Below are 23,123 nucleotides of genomic sequence, written 5' to 3' on the forward strand. Positions count from 1 at the left end.
CTTCTATTCTCTTCCTGTCCAAACTATTTATCGTCCACGTTTCACTTCCATACATGGCTACACTCCATACAAATACTTTCAGAAACGACTTCCTGACATTTAAATCTATACTCGATGTTAACAAATTTTTCTTCTTCAGACACGCTTTCCTTCCCATTGCCAGTCTACGTTTTATATCCTCTCTACTTCGACCATCATCAGTTATTTTGCTCCCCAAATAGCAAAATTCCGTTACTACTTTAAGTGTCTCATTTCCTAATCTAATTCCCTCAGCATCACCCGACTTAATTCGACTACATTCCATTATCCTCGTTTTGCTTTTGTTGATTATCTTATACCCTCCTTTCAAGACACTGTCCATTCCGTTCAGCTGCTCTTCCAAGTCCTTTGCTGTCTCCGACAGAATTACAATATCATCGGCGAACCTCAAAGTTTTTATTTCTTCTCCATGGATTTTAATACCTACTCCGAACTTTTCTTTTGTTTCCTTTATTGCTTGCTCAATATACAGATTGAACAACATCGGGGATAGGCTACAACCCTGTTTTCTAACCTACCTGCCCGATTAAGGGATCTGACATTCCACGCTCCAATCCGTAGAACACCAGTTTTCTTTCTCCTGATAACGACCTCCTCTTGAGTAGTCCCCGCCCGGAGATCCGAATGGGGGACTATTTTACTTCCGGAATATTTTACCCAAGAGGACGCCCTCATCATTTAATCATACAGTAAAGCTGCATGTCCTCGGGAAAAATTACGGCTGTAGTTTCCCCTTGCTTTCAGCCGTTCGCAGTACCAGAACAGCAAGGCCATTTTGGTTAGTGTTACAAGGCCAAATCAGTCAATCATCCAGACTGTTGCCCCTGAAAATCGTCATCTGAATTTTCTTCTTCTTCCTCTTCGTTAACATTGTCCTCTTCATATATAAGATTGTGTTCACTGCCATCGAAACCGTTACTTATGCCGCACTTCTTGAAAGCTTCAAGAATGTCTTCTCTCACTCTATACCACGACTGTTTTATCACTGACACACTTGTTTGATCGTAGGTCGTTTTAAAGCTCCCTTCGGCGTGAATTCATACACACTTTAAAAGATTTATTTATTGAGACATCAAGATGTTGCAATTGTGAAGTCACTCTTTCCGAACAACAGCAAGCTCTGTATTTCCCTGTCTCAATTTCTCTTTCACAGAATGTTTCTAATGACTACTAAACTGATTCGGCACAAGAAGAGAACATTTATTCAAAAAAACACTTTTCGTTCTCTCCCACACCTTGTTAATCCATAATTTCATACCAGCCTCGTCCAACCAAGCTTTGTCATGTACGTGAAAGACAACACCAGACGGTATTTCAGAAGGCTTTAGCACTGTTTTGCGCTTGAAAACGATAGCTGGATTAAGTGTAATACAGTCGACACAACATGAAAGGACCACAGTGTAGCAAATTTTTTTATGTCCACTTGTTTCTAAAGTTGCAGTTTTAGCACCTTTCATGGCAACAGTTCTGTTACCACGCACATCAAACGTCAGAGGAGTTTCGTCCATATTCGCAATGGCTTAGTTTCACATTGGTTTTCTTTCGATGCTGAATAATAAAGCGATGGAACAATTTTTATCTTCCGAGATAGTATGGTTTTAGTTCGCATGATAAGTCCATGACACTCCATAAAACTGTAGTACCAACCAACTCCACCCTTAAAGTCTTAAGTTAGACTGTTGCGATAGTTTACGAGTATGTATTTGAATCATTTTTGTATTAATTGCAATGCCAATTTGATGGTGTCCTTCAATCCATTTCAATACGTCGTCTTCTAGTGTTCGCATTCAGACCTCTATTTGCACAATTAGTCTTCCTCTTTTTTTCAGTTTTTCTTTACTAGCCCGCAAATCGCGAATGGTTTTTTTCTGTTGGTGGTGGGCCGAAATGCCGCTCAGCCGCTCTGTTTCCATGTTGTTCTGCATATGGCACTCCTTTCGATTTATAGCACGCATATTTATTTTTTACCTTTATGAAACTAACTACTAACAAAAATATTGTACTATTACCGATAGCACAGATCGCTTTCAATCCAAGTTCACTGGCACCTTAGACTGCAGTGACGTATCATAGGCTAAACCAGTGGTTCCCAATCAGAGAGTAATTACCCCCTAAGAGATAAAATGAAATTTTCTGAGGGATAAAAACTAAATGATTCGATTCTGTTTCAGTTAGGAAATTTAATTATTTTCAAAAGATCATTCCTATTATCATAATTTCGTAAGATTCTGATAATGATTATATAAGTTATCAATAATTACTTTTTCTCAATTAGTAGGATTAATGCGGTGGAAGTTACAGGTTCCTCGCACACTCCATCCATTATACACAAGTTGTACTTTGTCCCGTACATCTCTTATGATAAAAGTGAGACAAATACGTAACAAATGCTAAATATCTCAAGAAAATTTCTTCTCCAAGTTGTAGATAGTACCTGCAGTAATTGCTTCATTACTTGTTTCTTCGAAAAAGATAAATGTATTAAATGACAGCACGGTGCAGCAGTAACTGTATAACTGTACACAGTTTTATTATTATTATTATTATTATTATTATTATTAATAATAATAATAATAATAATAATAATAGAGTGATTGCACACAAAGCATTAACAGCCTGAAGTCGTCCAATTTATACCAGTTCAGAAGTAAGGAATGCAGCAATGAAGTGATTTGCGAACAATAAGTATAGTGCACAAATCTGAACTACACTACTGGCCATTAAAATTGCTACACCACGAAGATGACGTGCTACAGACGCGAAATTTAACCGACCGGAAGAAGATGCTGTGATATGCAAATGATTTGCTTTTCAGAGCATTCACACAAGGTTGGCGCCGGTGGCGACACCTGCAACGTGCTGACATGAGGAAAGTTAACAACCGATTTCTCATACACAAACAGCAGTTGACCGGCGTTGCCTGGTGAAACATTGTTGTGATGCCTCGTGTAAGGAGGAAAAATGCGTACCATCACGTTTCCGACTTTGATAAAGGTCGGATTGTAGCCTGTCGCGATTGCGGTTTATCGTATCGCGACATTGCTGCTCGCGTTGGTCGAGATCCAATGACTGTTAGCAGAATATGGAATCAGTGGCTTCAGGAAGGTAATACGGAACGCCGTGCTGGATCCCAACGGCCTCGTATCACTAGCAGTCGAGATGACAGGCATCCGCATGGCTGTAAAGGATCGTGCAGCCACGTCTCGATCCCTGAGTCAACAGATGGGGACGTTTGCGAGACAACAACCACCTGCACGAACAGTTCGACGACGTTTGCAACGGCATGGACTATCAGCTCTGAGACCCATGGCTGCGATTACCCTTGACGCTGCATCACAGACAGGAGCGCATGCGATGGTGTACTTAACGACGAACCTGTGTGCACGAATGGCAAAACTTCATTTTTTCGGATGAATCCAGGATCTGTTTACAGCATCATGATGGTCGCACAATACGCCAGTCACTACTCTCGATGAACTGTGGTATCGTGTTGAAGCTGCATGGGCAGCTGTACCTGTACACGCCATCCAAGCTCTGTTTGACTCAATGCCCAGACGTATCAAGCCGTTTTTACGGCCAGAGGTGGTTGTTCTGGGTACTGATTTCTCAGGATCTATGCATCCAAATTGCGTGAAAATGTAATCACATGTCAGTTCTAGTATAATATATTTGTCCAATGAATACCCGTTTATGATCTGCATTTCTTCTTGGGGTAGCAATTTTAATGGCCAGTAGTGTATTTTCATTTTATATGGGATGCAGTGTGCAGGTTAAGCAAGTGTCGCGATGGAGAGTAGTAATGCAGGGGAAGCATGTTTTGTAACGAGTGCGTACTCACACTGTGGATAGTTAGCTTTCTTTTCTGTGGAGGTGGTGTGGGTACCACTTGCGACGCACCACGAATTCCCTCATCATTCATTCTAACTAAAACACACACACACACACACACACACACACACACACACACACACACACAAACTAAATATCATCCATCTTTCATCATTTTAAAAATAATGAAGTCTGTCAGTCTACAGTTTAGTTAGGTGCTTAAGTTGTGATAATGCGGCGGGGGAGGGGAGGTGGGGGCAACAGATGGCAGGGGGGGGGGGGGGGAGAGGAGTACTAGCTAACGATCTAAGAAAGGTTGGGACCCACTGGGCTACACAGTGTTCTGGGTTTGTGATGGCGGGGCAGGAGGGAGACAGTGTTTGCAATCTTGTGCATCCCCGCAAATAATGATCGTCGCATCGGTGCTCTGCTGCTACCACTTGAATCTAGTGTTGCTAGATAGAGATTTGTTTTTCACGGTATCGAATATATATCCATTTTCAAGTCTGGCGGTTGGAATTTTAAATCAAACAGTGGATATTTTTATATTCATTTCGAGTATAAGTTAATTTTGGAGGCACTTTTCGAAAAATGCAAGTGCGTCTTGTAGTTCGTAAAACTAAGCGCCGCTTAGAATGATGGTATGAAAAGAAAAAAACCATTGCCGGAACAACAACTTGGATTTCGAAAAGGAAAATGGACAACTGAAATCCTTTTACGGTTAGTTACCGACATACAGCTCAATTTCTCTCCGAATAATTACATCACAGTTGTATTCATAGACTTGACTGAAGCATAGGACGTCGTCGTCTTGTCAATTTTAGGGGAAAAAAATTGGAGAAACTCCAGATTCGAAATTCACTCGTGGGTAACATCGTAAGCATTGTGATCAAAAGGAAGAGAATCATTTTGCAACACGGAACTACACTGAGACTCAGAAATTTGCAGAGCGCCTCCGCACGGATCAGTCTTGACTCCCTTATTATTCAACATTTATATTGCACACCTGTATGACCTCTTTGCCAGTGACATTCAGATACTACAATGAGCAGACGACGTATGATATATTTCGAATACAGTACTCTTTAGTCCTGTCTTCTGAAAAAGCAGACGTCTGCATGAGAAATGTACAGAAGGGGCTTCAAAGCTGCAATACGAAGTCTACTCTTATGATCTTTACTCTACATAGGTTTCGACTCCCCCAAACAATGCAACAGCAATTTAAAACGCCGTAAAAACCAAGCTATTCCGCAGACAAGGTGACACTCGAGTTATGTCATTGCTCTACTTTTAGACGCGCGGTTAGAGGCGCTATGTCACTGATTGCGCGGCCCCTCCCGCCGGGGGTTCGAGTCCTCCCTCGGGCGCGCGCGTTGTGTGTGTGCGTGCGTGTGTGCGTTGTTGTTCTTAGCGTAAGTTAGTTTAAGTAGTGTGTAAGTCTAGGGACCAATGACCTTAGCATTTGGTCCCACAGGAATTCACAAGCATTTGAACATTTTTTTTGCTCTACTTTTAACAACAAAAACAAAATTTCAATTATATCAACATTACCGTGTGACGACGGGCTGAGAAATTTTCTCAATATCTCACAGATCAAATGAAGAGTCACCTTTCCGCGCGGCACCGATAGGGAATTGTCACAGCTACACAGACGGCAGAAGATTGCACCCATTTCGATTAATCCTTCGTTTTAAGTTCCGGCTCACCGAATCCTTGACGTCATCGGAATGCTGTCAACGCTATCAATTTCCTGTGGCGCTGAGTACAATGGCGGCCTCCGGAAGTTCGTGGCTGCTGCAGGTGCCCACTGCAAAACGTGCAAACTCTTTAGCTATCCTTAATTTGGCCCAAGTTTCATTATGAGAAAAGTCTTAACCATGCGCTCGGCCGATTTATTTGGAGTGCAGCGTGGGCAGAACCGTAAATGGACGTAACACGACAAACACCACTCCCATCCTTAGTGCAGACGCTAACGGGGCGAGCCTAACCTTCAGACTGCAACTCTCCACAATGCAACACGTCTAACACTTAAGTCCATGAGCTGGGCTTTTGAGGCCAAGTGAATGTTTCGTACCACGTCAACCACAAAATCAACTGTATTCGACAGCATAGCTCACTCACCAGCCATACGGACGTCTAGGACCCGAGTGAAACATCTCATTATGTACAACCACCTCACAGATGTGAAGGTTTTTCCGCAGAATTGGAGTTAATCTTGGTTGATCAAGAGGCGGGAGATAAAAGGATAAATTCTCCATTTACTGTAAAAAAGGATTCAGCATCTCATTTGCACAGAGTGTTCGGTATATTCGGGGCAGTCACTGATATCTATTGATCTATTGCAAAAGTCATGTGGCATTGGCTTTAGATTCCTTAGTATCTCCGTTGTCGAGTTTTGGAAAATTGTCTTTGTACGAAACTAGGAGAACTTTCCAGTAGTAAGTGAAAGTGCAGTGTCTAAGGTGTCATTTTTGTGTAGATGGCTAACACGTGCTTTTACAGTGTAGCGTCATGTGTGGCGTTGGTGGTGGTGGTGGTGGTGGTGGTGGTGGTGGTGGTGGTGGTGGTGGGAGACAGCGACCCAGCATCGGCAGAATATACTTATAGAAAATGACATCGAAGTGGTTTAACATTCCCATCCGGCAATCAATACATCAACAGTATCGCCTGCTCTCAAATGTGCCCGGCAAGGCGACGTGCTATTGCGCCATGTACTTTACTGACATTCCACTGACTTTATTTCGGGAAACGAAGGAAAGCTTAAATTAGGATGGCCGGTGCGGGTTTCGAATCACGGTCCTCCCGAACTACGAACTAAGCCGGGCGCCTCAGAGCACCGTCGGTTTGCGCACTGTGCTGATCCTAGTGTGGAGGCCTATACCCCACACTTACTTGTGCAAGTACAATGAGATCCTGATACAGGCTTACAAAGCGCTCAACGGGTACAGTTTCATGAACACAATTCAAAAACGTGGAACCAACAGCTCTCTCCCAGACACTAGTCTCGCATCAAACTTTGCAAGCGACATTTCCTTATTTACCGAAATATGTATACGACCCTTCACCCACAGAACTAAAAACGGTGCTACTACTTTGTAAACTTTCCTACTTCCTCTACTACGTACAGCAGAGGTGTATCACAACAAAATAGACTCTCAATAACAATCCAACCTTACAGAGCTCTTTATGGACAGTTCCCATCCTCGTAGCGCAAGGCGGGCGTTTTAGTCTACCACTACCAAACCAATGTTGCAGATTTTTAGTCCCTTACACCTATCTCTAAACAAGTTCCTGTCTAAAAATTGTTTCTAATATAACGCACCGCTTTACTGAAAAAAATCAGTACAAAAGGAATTCTGTTTTTTCTAGGTGCGCTGTATTAACTCTTCTTCCTTTTTCTGCAACTAAGAAGGTGGAGAGGTAATCAGCAGTACACACACACACACACACACACACACACACACACACACACTCTCTCTCTCTCTCTCTCTCTCTCTCTCTCTCTCTCTCTCTCTCTTTCTCTTTTTTCCTAACGTATAACCAATACACACCACCTTTCCCGTCTCTATCATCTTTCTTGTCAAATCCGGGATTGACAAGCTGACTGGTCTCGCCATACAGATTGGCAGAATCGCAAGTGGCGGCCTTTGCGCAGTCTGAAGTCAGCGTGAGACGACTACTGAAAAACGACAGCATGAAACCAAACCGTAACTAGTCAATGTCTTTCTCTCTTTGCTTAAGAAGATTAAAATTAGGCTCTGGTGCGTTCTTGTTGAGCTTTTGCATATCTTTTCGAACAGTCTTCTTAAGGTACTGCCCTGTTCAGGATATGGTCTGTGCCTGTTCAGGATCTGTATTTGATTAACGTTTATCGTGGCTAGCAGCCTCTCCCAACATGCAACCTGTGCACAGGTCGGGCATTTAAGCACCACGTGCTTTTGTATTCCCTCTCTGGCTTCCCGGCCACATCACTATTCGGGCTTCTACTTATTAGGTGCAAATATCCAAGTCCAGCGATAAACTGCAACATCCTTAGTCTTTCTTTAAAGCCACGGCAAGAAGCCAAAGCCAAGTTTTCTAATTTAAGATGAATCCCAGATAATTAACTGTATCTTTGTCGTTTTATTCTTTATGTGTGTGATGTTTTGAAAGACGTACCCCATAATCTCTTAGACTAGGAAGGCTGAATTTCTTTAAGCCAATCACTAAGTTCCCTTCATAATTACCTTGACAGTGGTGACTATTAGTTTGCGTAAGGCTGAGAAAATAATGTGTGTGTGTGTAACCTATGTAGCACAAAATGTTTAGGACAATCAGTGGGTTTTGAGATTTATACTCTTATCATCAATGTCAAACATTCAGGGCATCACGACATAATATTTCTTGTTTTCTACCGATGTCAAATTGAAGCGTTGCATTTCTTCGGAAATGTCAGTCTGTGCTAGATGCTCTGCTGATGTGTGGACTGCCTGTTTAGTCTCAAGTTGTTGTAGATAACCTAGAAAGCCGAAAAGCAGTTCACAACAAAATACAAAGTAAATATAATTGTGGAACAATAATTTGGAATGCGTAGAAATGTTGGAACACGCGAGTCAATACTGACCCTAAGACTTATCTTAGAAGCTATATTAAGGAATGGCAAACCTATTTTTCTAGCATTTGTAGACTTAGAGAAAGCTTTTGACAATGTTGACTGGAATACTCTTTTTCAAATTCTAAAGGTGGCAGGGGTCAAATATAGGAAGCGAGAAACTATTTACAATTTGTACAGAAACCAGATGGCAATTATAAGAGTCGAGGGGCATGAAAGGGAAGCATTGGTTGCGAAGGGAGTGAGAAAAGATTGTAGCGTATCCCCGATGTTATTCAATCTGTATATTGAGCAAGTAGTAAAGAAACAAAAGAAAAATTCGGAGTAGGAATTAAAATCCATGGAGAAGAAATAAAAACTTCGAGGCTCGCCGATGACATTGTAATTCTGTCGGAGACAGCAAAGGATTTGGAAGAGCAGTTGAACGAAAATGGACAGGGTCTTGAAAGGAGGGTATAAGATGAACATCAAAAAATGCAAAACGAGGATCATGGAATGTAGTCGAATTAAATCACGTGATGCTGAGGGAGTTTGATTAGGAAATGACACACCTAAAGTAGTACATGAGTTTTGCTATTTGGGGAGCAAAATAACTGATGATAGTCGAAGTAGAGAAGACAAAGTGTAGACTGGCAATGGCAAGGAAAGCATTTCTGAAGAAGAGAAATTTGGTAACATCGAGTATAGATTTAAGTACTTGGAAGTCCTTTCTGAAAGTATGCGTGTGGAGTGTAGCCATGTATTGAAGTGAAACAGGGACGATAAATAGTTTAGACAAGAAGAGAATTGAAGCTTTCGAAATGTGGTGCTACAGAAGAATGCTCAAGATTAGATGGGTCGATCACGTAACTAATGAAGAGGTACTGAATAAAATTGGAGAGAAGAGGAATTTGTGGCACAACTTGGCTAGAAGAAGGGATTGGTTGGTTGGACACGTTCTGAGGCATCAAGGGATCCCCAATTTAGTGTTGGAGGGAAGCGTGGAGGATAAAAATCGTAGAGGGAGATCAAGCGATGAACACACTAAGCAGATTCAGAAGGATGTAGGTTGTAGTAGTTACTCAGAGATGAAGCTTACACAGGATGCGTAGCATCAAACCGGTCTCTGGACTGAAAACCATAATAATAACAACAACACTGTGATTAATTTTTAATACATTTCTATGTTCTTTGATGTACCGACAGAATATTCAGTAAAAATTTAGGGTTACACTAAGAACTAATCCGAAATGTGTTCATTACGTGAAATCAGTGTCGAGGAATGCAAATGGTAGACTTAGATTTGTTGGAAGGGTTCTGGGGGAATTTAGTGCACCTGTAAAGGAAACTGCGAACCAAGACGCCGGCGCGACCAGTTCTAGAGATTTCTCCCGTGTTTAGAGTCCTTATACATGTGACAACGTCCTTATACACGTTACAACAGACATACAACGAATTCATAGACTCGCTGTTAGGGTCGTAACGGGTCGATATAGCCCTGTTAAAGATTAAGATAGATACACGGTCAACTTAAAGGGGTAGTTTTCAAAGGACATCATATTCGCCGTTGCCTATAGAGTTTATTTATTTCACAGTTGCAATTTCAGTATTACGCTCATTATCAGGTAGTAGTTCAGAAGATTTTACTTCAAAACTTCTGAAACTTTTAAAATCTTCCGACATGTATGTGTGTCATCGTCTTTTGCAGTACTACTTGATAATGGCTGTAAGACAAATTGCAACTGTGAAATAAATCATTTCTACAATCAATGGCGAATATGATGTTCTTTAGAATATTGTAAATGACAGTGAATCCCAACCATGAGAAGTTAAATGGGAATTCTTGAAAGAAAGAAGTCGGAAGTCTCGCGAAACCCCGTTGGGTAAATTTTGGTAACCTGTATTCGATGAGGGTTGCACGACCATTCTGCGGCAAAGATCGTATAATATTGAGAATGGATCATGAGACTAACACACGAGAAATTAGGATCGCGCAGTGACTCATATATAGTCATTTTCCCCCGCTCATACCACTAATGGAATAGGACAGAATACCGCTAATATTGAAATGAAGTACCTTGCGCCATGCACTGTGCAGTGGCTAGCTGAGTATATAATATGTAGCTACTTAGAACGAAGTAACAGCACCACCAGTACTTTCATTTTTGATCACAAGGACCGATTTCAGAGAACGGGGACCTACTGTTTAACGTATAAACCGAACCACGTGTTGTTTCTCGAGACTCCTCACATCGTGTGTGGTGAAGACTGAAAAATCCGTGGTCCGACCGAAGTTCGATCCCGCGCCATCTCCATTTCCACGCACGCGCTGTACCGCTAGACCACAACATCCGACTTGTATACAGGTAGTTCATCTACACTTTTTGATAAATGAACTTGCGAGCATAAAAATATGTGATGTATATGGCCGTAACTTTTGACCTAGTAGCTTAAATTTTTCACACCACCAAGGGACCGTAGACCTTAGCACGTGACAAATTTCAACTTGATACCTTTTCTCGTTCCTGAGGGAACGAGCTCTATACAGATGGACAACAAAGTGATCCTATAGAGGTTACTTTTTACCGACTGACGTGCGGAACCATAAAAATGGAGTCATTAAAACAAATAATTGAAAGGGTCTAAGTGAAAAATAAACAAAATGACTGATAAAGCAAATCCCAGAAACTACGTATTTAATAATAAAAAGAGGAAAAAATACACCATAAAGGATGGAAGAACCAAAAACACATCGAGCGCTAAGATAGTTTTTAGAATCTATGTACCAAGTACAAACATTACAAGATTTTTTTTAAACAGTTGGTGAATGAAGCAACCAGCCACAAATACTTTTTAAATGTTTTATTTTGTGCCATAACCGGTTTCGGGCTATCGTTACACAGATGTTTTGATCAACAGCACGTAATCTGCTCCACGCTGAACAAGAATATTTGAGTATTTAGTGCCACTTCATCAGTTGTTATTTAACAAAAATACCCTACAGTGCTTGCATTTTTTTTAAAAAATATGCGATGAAAAGTAGTCGTGTTCACTTACACACGTTCCAGTAGATGACTTTCTTTTGCTGTGGTCCATGTTGTTTTCCAGCTCGATGTATATGTTCTTGAATTCCACACGCTACTGGAACATAGGTAAGTGAACGCAACTATTTTGTATCACATATAAAAATGCGAAGACTTTAGTGTATTTTTATTAATGAAACAACTGAAAGTGACACTGAAGACCCAAATATTCTTGTACAGTATGGAGCAGATGACATGTTGTTGATCAGAACATCTGTGTGACGAAAAATATTAGCCATCTGAAGATAGGCATGGTGTCCGAAACCGGTTGTGGCACTAAAAGCAAAAATGCACCAACTATCATTAACGGCCGAGGCGTTCACAAGATTCAATAAGGATAAAATAACATTTCTTTAAATGCCTCGTAGTTCAAGAGGAACTAGGATCATCTACAGTGCAACGAAAATAAAATTCCTGAAGTGACTGCATATTCATAAGCCGGGCCAAGCCCTATAAAAAAGAATATAGACAAGACCTAGAACTCTATATCCATCAAGCTCCCCTCCGCAGTGTAAACGACAGCTACACAAGCGCATAAAAACATCTAATTTTAATTATACGTATGAACAATCTATGTTTAGAAGTGGGTATAGCACAACCGATCACTTTCATGTCATGGACGAATCTGTATAACAGAGCTATGAGTGTTAATTACCGTTTTGTTTGAGAAATGGGACTTCGATTTAACCTATGTCCAGGTAGTGAGGAATTCAGAATTGAAAGTGTCAGGCAAGGATATTCCAAATGAACAAAACTACTGTCACTAGCCCTAGACAATATATCCAAATCCTTAAGCTGGAGGGGGGAATATGTATTACTGGAACGTGCACAAACACCTTAATTTTGTTCATATTGAACTATTTGTCTCTATTGCAGATACCGTTCGACCAAAAATGAAAGGTTTTAACCGAGTAATCTTGAAAATAAGCCTGAGATATCAATTATACGGACACAATGCCTAGCTGACATACCGAAAATAAAATTAACGATGTCAATAATAACAAATCTTACAAGTTCGTGAGTGTGTATTTGGGCAAGTGAAGAAATAGGGCAGAAGTAAAAATTACCTGCAGTGCTTCTGGTAAACTAAATAGGGTTTTCAAAACAAAACTTCTGATGTAATCGCCGTTTGGTTTTTAAGCTCTAAAAGCAGCAGTTCTGTAATTTAGTCAAAATACAGAAATTTAGGACTGCCTGATATGCAAACAGCTGTTCTTTTGATGCGCCAACATGTTTCAGCATCTCTGTGCAATCATCACTGGGTACTTTTAATTAGTTCTTATTCCCAGAATAATAGGTCCTCAGACTCTCAGAACAACAGACTACGAATAAGTCCTACAGAATTAAAAGAGCAGTATGGATACGTACAGCTGGTCACCACAGGGCACTAAAACGTCTAGAGACGGCTTTGGTCCAGCTGTGGATAATACTGTGGTGGTGGTATTAAGTAATAATAAAACCAGCTTATTACCGGTCACACCAGAAATCTGTAACCACTTTATTGATAAACTAATTAACATCCTCCTTCACAAGGAATCTACACCAGTGCAACGCTATTTGTCACATCTACTTGCAATTTCAAGAAGCTCTTCGCACATAAAAATCACATATCTCGCACGATCACACAACGTGCAACGCAAAATATTCTCAATTATTTTCTATATGCGAGAGTAGTATCTTATTAAACAGCCCTAAAGTGTGTGTCTTTTTGGAAACTGCTACTGACGCCACGAGCAAGTCCAACAGTGGGTACAACGAACTATATTGCGGCGACATAACAGCGCGAGGCGAAACCCGACTGGCCGCTGGACACCTGAATGGGAGGAAAGCAGATGCGATGCGTGCCACGAGACCGGATGTAAGCAGGTATGGAACGTAAGCTGCGCAGTCACGCGTGGCGTTGCCAGGCGACGGCTTGTCGGTCACCTGCGTCCTTCAGTTGCTGCGGCAGTAGCCCTCACAGTAAAACGCAAGCAAAAAGTCCATTCCACGGAAAGCGAAAACAATTTTTTGTGGGCCGCAGAAGGGAAGCAAAAATCGCCAGCGGCCCACGGCCGAAAAGACCCCCACGAAAGGGGTGCGCTGGCCGACCTACATGGACTAAGAAAGAATATGTTGTCGACCTTGGACCTCGAGGGCCACGCCAGAAAGAAACCTCAGTGGGGTCTCTCAAACATTCGGCAGAAAAATACGGCAACCAGGAGTGGCATATTGAGTTACAAGGCCGGGCCGGGAGCGCGTGTTTACAACACGACACACCCCACCACGCGGCTTCCCTCCTGCGTCCGGCCGCACCGCTGACACGACAGCCGCAGCCGACTTATTTCAGTCCTGTTTATTCATGAAGCGCAGCCAAGAAAAATGCCAAAAACTTTTCATTAAAAGGCGACCCGAAAGAGATTAAATTAATGATTGATTATAGTAAGCGAAAAAAAATTATGACACTTTAATAGATCGGATTTGGAGCTTGTTTAGAAGGAATGGAATGCTAACAACAATTACAAACACCAAATGCTATACCTTTTCTTACTTCACATGGAAAACATTAACAATTAAAGGTAACGTAAAAAAAAAACGTTGAACGATAGTACAGTGACAGTCTACCCATATCTCGATTACTGAGCAAACTATATTCTCTAACGTCTCACTCTAGCTTGGTGTTTTTGCTGCCCTGCACTTCCTTTAGCAGCGCCTGAACGCTATTATTGACTGATGCAAGTAAAAGCAGCAATTATATAGCCACTGCTAACACAGGTTCCAAACCGACAGGTTCACCCTGAGACGGCTGTTTATATTTAAAGCTACATTATGTCACACATTTGAAGTTAGCTGACTGGCGGAAGGTTCCTTGTGGTGGATTTTCAATGGCGCTCTCACCCCAAAGAACTTACGTCACAATCAGTGAACATCAAATACAGGCTGTTCGGGAATTCCCATTACAAACTTCTACGACTTTTAGAGGGGAGTGCTACAGCCGTTAGAAAACATGTTTGCTGGGTAGGTATGCAACAGTGTAGTCACGGTGGCCTTAGTTACGTCGGATCGGCTGAAATAATTTGACGTCTATCCTAAATTTCTGATCTGGTTCGAGCCTCATTCAAGTGTGTGAGAGCAACATGGTTGAGTACACGTTTGCAGAATACACCGACATGATCCTTCTGAATGGCGAAGCTCAGAGTAATGAAGGGCTGCCAGTCGACTTTATCAAGATCGTTCTCCACAACGTCCGACTCCATCGCATATCCTTTTCGCCACAGTTATGCGCTGGCTTCGGGAAAGGGTACCTTCATCATCAGCAGGAGTGAATGTGGTAATCCAAGGAGACGCCGTACACCAGAATTGGAAGAGCCCGTACTGCATCACCTTGAAGAGAAACAGTCAACCAGTTTCACTGGTTATAAATGAGAGAGATTGTAAAACAAGTATGTACTGGGTCACGCCCAATCAATTACTTGTAAAATTGGTCGCGTTACTAACATGTTTTCAAATGGTTGTAGAACGGAAAAAGTATTTTTCCGAACGTGGTTCCATTTCAAAATATCTACTTTCTCCCCTCTACAAATCCTAGAAGTCTGTTACGATAACTTCTGAACACCCTGTACACAGAAAAATGTTATTTTAATGTGAACTGCAGTCTGCGTCCGTCCGAAACAGGTAACAGCTATTTGTTCCAAATAAACAGCATGGTTAGCTGTGGATGGTGGCTGTTTTTATTTCAGTGCGCGAATTAATCCGTATTTTCAAGACAACCACAGTTTCACATGTCAATTTTTCACGAAATAGCAAATCTACCGAGTCCTCTCAATTTTTGGCCACCTTATGCGTCACCATTTCTTTAGAAACATACAGGGTGCTTAAAGAAACAGATTCCTGCACGATTAGAATAAAAGTTGGTAAAATGATATCTCCGAAAACCAGTACACTTTGAGATATGGGCCAGTCTGTCCTCTCATAACCATTACTCTTTTATGTAGAAATACACATTATAGGCACTACTGCATGTGATTACCAAGCATTCTCACATAACCTGCAACTCTTCGCAGTGAATCACAAATTCTTTCAAATACACACGCTCCATTCGGACTGCACCACATGCATTGGTCACAGGCACTTGCAACGTCTACACATTGTCGATGGGTTCGCCATACACCAATGCCTTTAAATGTCTCCGAAGCCAAAAATTCTAGATATTCAGGCCGGGTGTATGTGGAGTTCATTTCACCGGACCTCGTCGAACAATCTATCGTCCATGAATCGTAGCGGTGAGGTACTGTCGTGTCGCAATATTCACAGCATATGTAGTGGCGTCGCGTCATGCATAAAACACAATCGTCGTCTTTCTGCACGGGTAACGGTCTCCAACACTACTGGTAATCCACTGAGCAGAAATCTGTGGTACATAGCACCTGGTGATATATTTGGTTTTGCGTATGTGCGTCATTCATCCATAATTTGTGCCCACAGATTGGCACTGAAGCATGGCCTTCATGGTGTGTGCGTGTGTATGTTGTGTATTTAATCATCATTTATGTATATCAGATAGCAAGTATTTTATAGGTACGAAGGTCACATGTTCACAAACATAGAATTCACTGTTTCAAAACAGATTTACAGCTACATGTTATATTTCCTTTGTCATTTAGAAGGCGTCAAATTGCCTCGCCGTAGCATTAGGGCAGTGAGAACGCAAATGCATTTTTTTTTCCTCGTTGAAACAAGAAATGTTGAGTACACACGGCGCTTATTGCTAAATAGCGTAACAGCTCTCTTCTCATCTTTACAGCTGCTAAATATGAAATGAGTCCTAGGTACAACAACATTACTTTCGACCAATGACAGATGACGAGGAAGGAAAAGATGATTTGAATAGGTGTGCCAGGACTACACACTTGTTCAAGACACTTCGTCCTCCCGTTGGCGTAGACGTAGTAGTATGTCGATATAGAAATGACAATACATTCGATTCATCGCCACACAATGAGCAGACACGGAAACTTCGTAATAAAGACAGCTCTCCTTGTGTAATCTACAGGAAAATCCACGCCTGTGGTCCCATATAAAAAAAAGCAGAACCTCTTCTAGAAACGGGGAGGAAAGTTAGTCCTGAGTCATTTCTGAGAGTGCTACGCAGCCAAATATACAACATTTGGGGCAACGAAAGTACTGAAGTACTTATTGCGTACGGGAAATGCCGATCTGTTCAAAGGTGTAATATACAAAATGCCAGGAACTGAATCTTCCGTTCCGAAACATCGCTGTCTTCCGCACTCACTATGTCTGTGGTCACGCACCTGGGGCCCCTCCCAAGCGAACACTTTCGAAACACTGGACAGCCTCTGACTTCTTGGAAGAGGAGGGCACGTGGAGGGGAAGTGCATCTGATAACGTGGCTTGCTAGGATAATTCGCTGCTACTGCTGACAGTCAGAAATCAAGATTGTAACCTAAGGCAGAGCAAAGTTTCGTCTATCAGAAATTTTGTATCTGTGAATATACGAGTGGACTTCATAAAGTAATTTACACATTATTATGGCAGGCCAAGTAACTTCTGCTGAATCCTGCACTACACTTCACATTGACACGGATACACGACGCTTTTTCAACATGAACAAGTCTCTGTAAACAACGGACGGAACGTTCTACCAATCTTTCAGTTCCTCAACGACCGAAGTCCGCTCCATGGTCACGGAACCATTCCAGAACCGCTGTGTGAAGGTCCTCATCGTCGGAAAATCTACGACTGCTGCGAATCATTTCTTCGTTTGATTGGATATTGCCATCTGTGGTCGACGTCGATGGCCTTCCTTCCTAATCAGCGTCACCCAACGTCTGTACGATCTTGGTCGATTCGTTGGCATCATTTCACTTCGGGTGGGCACTTCACAGCGTTTGGTCCACATACCGCCAGAATTTCACAACGCCGGCCGAAGTGGCCGTGCGGTTAAAGGCGCTGCAGTCTGGAACCGCAAGACCGCTACGGTCGCAGGTTCGAATCCTGCCTCGGGCATGGATGTTTGTGATGTCCTTAGGTTAGTTAGGTTTAACTAGTTCTAAGTTCTAGGGGACTAATGACCTCAGCAGTTGAGTCCCATAGTGCTCAGAGCCATTTTTGAATTTCACAACGAGTGTGTGAGCAATAGACGTTTCGCCCACAAGCATTTTCTATGTCAAGCAATTCAATTTCGGAGAAAGTTTCCAGTCCTTTCAATCCCAGATTGTGACGCACCTGCTATCCGTCCCGGAGTAGAACTGTGTGCTGGTAACCCACAATATGTATTCTCATCTGACAATGCGCCGTTCTTGATGCGCAATGGTCTTGGCGTGATTGTCCAGCATACATACAACTATGGATGCTAATAATACAGGTTCCATCGAATTTTCAGATCTCACAGACTGTTTGCCATACTGTATCTGATGTGCCTCCCTCCACAAGCAACACATTTTCTGCTGTTGCTCCAATGATGATTTAGGTACACTGTCAAAATCTTACGCTAACCTAATGGCAATAAGTATAAGGCGTGAGATTGCCAAAGATATGTAGGAGACAGCTGAAAGCGCCGACCGCTTTATTTTAGCCTCAGACCAGACGCCGTGGAATTTATTTCAGGTTGCGGGCGCCGAGCCATGGAAGCCAGTGCGTTCCCCCAAACTCTATGGCTACCAGCACTTGTTTATCGAGCTCACTTTACGTAATTTCGTAAGGGAAAAGCTGTTGTGTGTGTTTCTCAATATACGTAACATTTCCAACGTAAGCAAATAGTTAATAAGAATGAGCAGCTTGCAGATTATTAGATGATGCCTACAAATAATACCAACACTAAAGTGTCTTACGGAAATCCAGAATGACAGGAGTGCGATTTGCACAATGCGAAGTCCGCCCTTTAAATACGACCACTACATATGCTATTCAGATGTGACGTGAGACAATTGTTTTAAAATTTGTCATTTTTATTGTTAAATAGCAATGACAGCTCAGAAATTAGCCGAACACTTTATTTAGAGCGAGCGTTTAAGGAAACAGTGCTGTGAAATATCGAAATCTCACTTGAACATTTCCTTGACCATAGACTTCAGAAAGAAGCATTTACAATTGGTCTGCAGAATTTTGTAGTGGTCACGCTTTCGTCAGCGATGAATTTCGGATGTTGTTTCAAAAAATAAATGCTATGTGCAACAACATTGAAGAAAACCAGCATGTGATTTTTCGTGAAATACAGGCATCTTTGCACATGTGTAAGAATGCAGGACATACGATCTCTCATCTGCGGGAAAGAGGTGCTTTTGATTCTTTCTGCACAATTCGACAAGAGCCCAAAAACAGGCTAGCATCTGTGAGTGTAAGCAAATACTTAAAAAGGAGACGGAACTTGGACATACTCTTACAAGTCGGAAACAAAGCAGATGTCAACTGCTTGGGTGCTGCAAGCAAGATGAATCTAAACCAGCAACAGAGGCTCGTTTGCGATGTGTTTTAAAGACAGTTCTTTGGTTACCCCGGACCAATCACGAACATTGCTGTATAGAGGATCGAAGATCAGTTCGTACCGAATGGTATATACTATCTGATCAAACATGTCCAGCCATCCCTAAGCAATGCTTAATTAACATCTAGATGTCACTAAAGTAGGATCTGCCAGTAGAAAAGAAGGTTGATAGTACTGTGTTGTCGGCAGGGCAGCAGTAACAGCATAACTACCCTTAGCTGCAGAAGTTCAAATAAAGAAGGAAAGTGTTCTGTACATACTTAATTACATAAATAGAAAGTTCATCTGTAAGTTTTCATGAGTGAGTTTGTGAGTCTCAAAATATGAGACAAATGGCCGTATCTTTTGACCGACATAGAAAGAACTCTTTACACAAGCAAGGGACCGTAAACAGGGGTATTAACAGACGGACAACAAAATTATCCTACAAGGGTTTCCTTTTTACAGATTGAGATACGGAAGCTTCAGAAGTACGGACAGGATGGGTCGGTCAGGAGAGCTCACTGATTTCGTATGTGGACGAGACACTGGATGTCATATGGTTAATAAATTTATCAGGGACATTTCAACCCTTTCAGCTGTTCTCGAGTCTACTGTTGTTGATGTGAATGAAGTGGAAACGTGAGGTAACAACCATATCAAAATCAAAGGGAGACAAATCTCAAGTACTGACGGACAGGGACCGTAGAGCATTGCGGAGAGCGGTTGTAAAAAACCGCACTGTGTCAGCGGAAGGAATCATTCGCGGGTTCGAAAGCGCTACCAGTAGTCCAGCTAACACTATGACTGTGCGCAGGGAGTTAAAAATAATGGCGTACAGTAGTCGAGTAGCTCTTCATAAGTCGCTCATTTCTGTACCCATTGCGAAGTGACGATCAAGGTAATGTAAGGAGTGCCAACACTTGACACTGGATGATTGGATGCGAGGAATCTGGAGCGATGAATCACGCTGTAGCCTGTGGCGAGGGTTTAGATTCATGGCGAATGGAGAGAAAATTACCCGCCCCTATGTGATGTGTGAACAGGGAAGTACGGAGGTGGTGGTGTTACGCTATGGGGCTGTTTTTTGTGGTTGGGGCGTGGTACCCTTATTGCGATTCCGAAAATGCTAAATCCGGAATCCTATTAAAACATTTTACAGCAATGTGTACTGCGAACAGTAGAGGAACAGTTTGGAGACGGAAATGATTGTTTATATCAAAATGACAGGGCATCCTGTCACATCTTGAGGCAATTGCATGTCGACAATCACATTCCTGGAATGGTCTGGCCTGCGCAGAATCCCGACCTGAACCTAGTGGAACACCTTTGCGAAATATACGGTATTGCAGTGCCTGTGTTGTTCAGAAATACAATACAAAGTTCCTTCGGACATGCACGCATTGGGAAGAGTTAGAACGCCGACTTCGTTTCAGACTCCAGCGTCTACGATGACTATCTTCTCTGGTTTTGGCTCTTCAGGAAGAATGGGCGGCTATTTTTCCACAGACATTCAGACGTCTCGCTCTAATTGTCACAAGGACAGTTGCAGCCATCCTAAAGGCGAAGGACGTATACGCCCCATATTAATGTCACCCAATAGGTGTCCGTATACTCTTGATGACCTAATGTAGTCTACAATTATTTCTTTGCCATAAGCCGTCTATGAAATCTGGAAAAACAACCCAAACTTGCGCTCATTCTTCATCACAGCAACGCCAGTATTGCACATCACGTCAAACAATAGATTACTTCAAAAAGGAAAATGTCGAATTGAGGTCTTACTGTCTGTATTCACTTAAGTTACCATCTAACGACTCGTTTTTGCCTTCTTATGTAAAAAAAATAAAAAAAAATCCGCGGACAACTCAATCATACTGATCAAATATAATACACTGATGTGCCAAAAGTCATGGGATAGCGATATGCAAATATACGAATGGCGGTATTATCGAGTACAACAGGTATAAAAGGGCAGTGCATTGGCGAGGTGTTATTTGTACTCAGGTGATCCATGTGAAAAGGTGTCCGACGTGACTATGACCGCACGACGGGAAATATTGGACACTGAACGCAGAACAGTAGTTGGAGGTAAGTTTATGGGACATTCCATTTCGGAATTCGTTAGGAAATTCGATATTCCGAGATCCACAGTGTCAACAGTGTGCCGAGAACACTAAATTCCATGCATTACCTCTTACCACCGGCAATGCAGTGGCCGACGGCCTTCTCTTAACGACCGAGAGCAGCGACGTTTGCGTAGTTGTCAGAGCAAACAGACAAGAAACATTGCATGAAATAACCGCAGAAATAAATGTGGGACGTACGACGAACGTATCCGTTAGGAAAGTGCGGCGAAATCTGGTGTTAATGGGCTATGGCAGCAGACGACTGACGCGAGTGCCTTTGCTGACAGTACGACATCGCCTACAGCGCCTTTCCTGGGTTCGTGCCCATATCGGTTGGACCCTAGCCGACGGGTCAGATGAGTCTCGATTTCATCTGGTTAGAGCTGATGGTAGGGCTCGAGTGTGGCGAAGACCCATTAAGGGATGGATCCAAGTCGTCAACAAGGCACCGTGCAAGCTAGTGGTGGCTCCATAATGGTGTGGGCTGTGTTTACATGGTCGGGGCTGTGTCCTCTGGTCTAACTGAACCGATTGTTGACTGGAAATGGTTATGTTCGGCTGCTTGGAGACCATTTGCAGCCATCCACGAATTTCATGTTCCCAAACAAAATGTCATATCACCCAGCTACAGTTGTTCGCTACTATGAGGGCCGCTCAGAAAGTAACCTCCGGTTGATTTAAAAAAATACACCAAGTTAAATAAAAATATTTTAATATATACATCTTACAACTACATCTTTGCACTACTTTTCTACATAGTCTCCATAGCGATTGAGGCACTTATCGTATCTCTTCAGAAGCTTTGAAATTCCTTCTGCATAAAAATCACCCGCTTGTGCCTGGAGCCAGCCTGTGACCGCATCTTTGAGCTCTTCGTCGTCATCAAACCGCTGTGACCCGAGCCATTTCTTCAAATGCATGAAGAGGTGATAATCACTTGGCGCCAGGTCTGGGCTGTAAGGTGGATGGTTGATAACGTCCCACTTGAAGGACTCAAGAAGGGCCGTTGTTCTGCGAGCAGAGTGAGGACGGGCGTTATCGTGCAAAAAAACGATACCGGAAGTCAGCATACCACGGCGTTTGTTCTGTATAGCCCGTCGTAACTTTTTTATTGTTTCACAGTACACGTCTTGATTAATGGTCGTACCACGTTCCATGAATTCAACCAACAACACCCCTTTGGCATCCCAAAACACCGTTGCCATCAGTTTTCTGGCAGAAAAATCTTGCAAGGCTTTTCTTGGTTTGGTAGGTGAATTTGAATGTGCCCACATCTTTGATTGTTCTTTTGTCTCAGGGTTCACGTACTTAATCCAGGTTTCGTCACCGGTCACGATTCTGTTTAACAATGGTTCTCCTTCGTCCTCATAACGTGACAGAAAGTCTAATGCAGAGGCCATTCTTTGAGTTTTGTGGTGGTCGGTAAGAATTTTGGGCACCCATCGTGCACAGAACTTACGGTAACCCAATCTTGCTGTCACTATCTCGTACAAGAGAGTCTTAGAAATCTGTGGAAAACCGGTAGACAACTCCGACATTGAGAAACGTCGATTTTCACGAACTTTTGCATCAACTGTCTGAACGAGTTCGTCAGTCACCAATGATGGTCTACCACTCCTCTCTTCATCATGAACGTTTTCTCGTCCACTTTTAAATAAACGTACCCATTCACGGACAACTCCTTCACTCATAACTCTTGGTCCGTACACGGCACAAAGCTCACGATGAATAGCTGCTGCAGAATATCCTTTGGCTGTAAAAAACCTTATGACAGCACGCACTTCACATTTGGCGGGGTTTTCTATTGCACCACACATTTCAAACCGCCACAAAAACTAAACTAGCGCAGGTACGACGTTCACTCGACCACGGCTTGATGCCGACTGACCTGTTGAGTGCGTGAACGCACAGATGGCGTCGCTACTCCCCCCACAACCCGCACTGTGACCAATCGGAGGTTACTTTCTGAACCGCCCTCGTAGTTTGAACAACATAATTCGGGCGAATGATAT

The 23,123-nt window shown here is 42.5% G+C and overlaps 1 protein-coding gene across 2 annotated transcripts in view; it reads right to left on the reverse strand.

The window, feature by feature from the left end:
- LOC126236424 (endoplasmic reticulum junction formation protein lunapark-A) overlaps nucleotides 1-23,123 on the reverse strand; it is a 125,013-nt gene that overhangs the window by 65,646 nt on the left and 36,244 nt on the right. Inside the window, exon 2 of one of the 2 annotated variants that reach the window (XM_049945728.1) lies at nucleotides 11,495-11,575. The exons of the other annotated variant lie outside the window; for it this stretch is intronic. The gene's annotated coding sequence lies outside the window, so the exon portion shown is untranslated. The remainder of the gene's footprint in view (nucleotides 1-11,494; nucleotides 11,576-23,123) is intronic. 2 annotated transcript variants of the gene reach the window in all.

Source organism: Schistocerca nitens, chromosome 2, assembly GCF_023898315.1.
Source record: "Schistocerca nitens isolate TAMUIC-IGC-003100 chromosome 2, iqSchNite1.1, whole genome shotgun sequence".
Classification (NCBI taxonomy): domain Eukaryota; kingdom Metazoa; phylum Arthropoda; class Insecta; order Orthoptera; family Acrididae; genus Schistocerca; species Schistocerca nitens.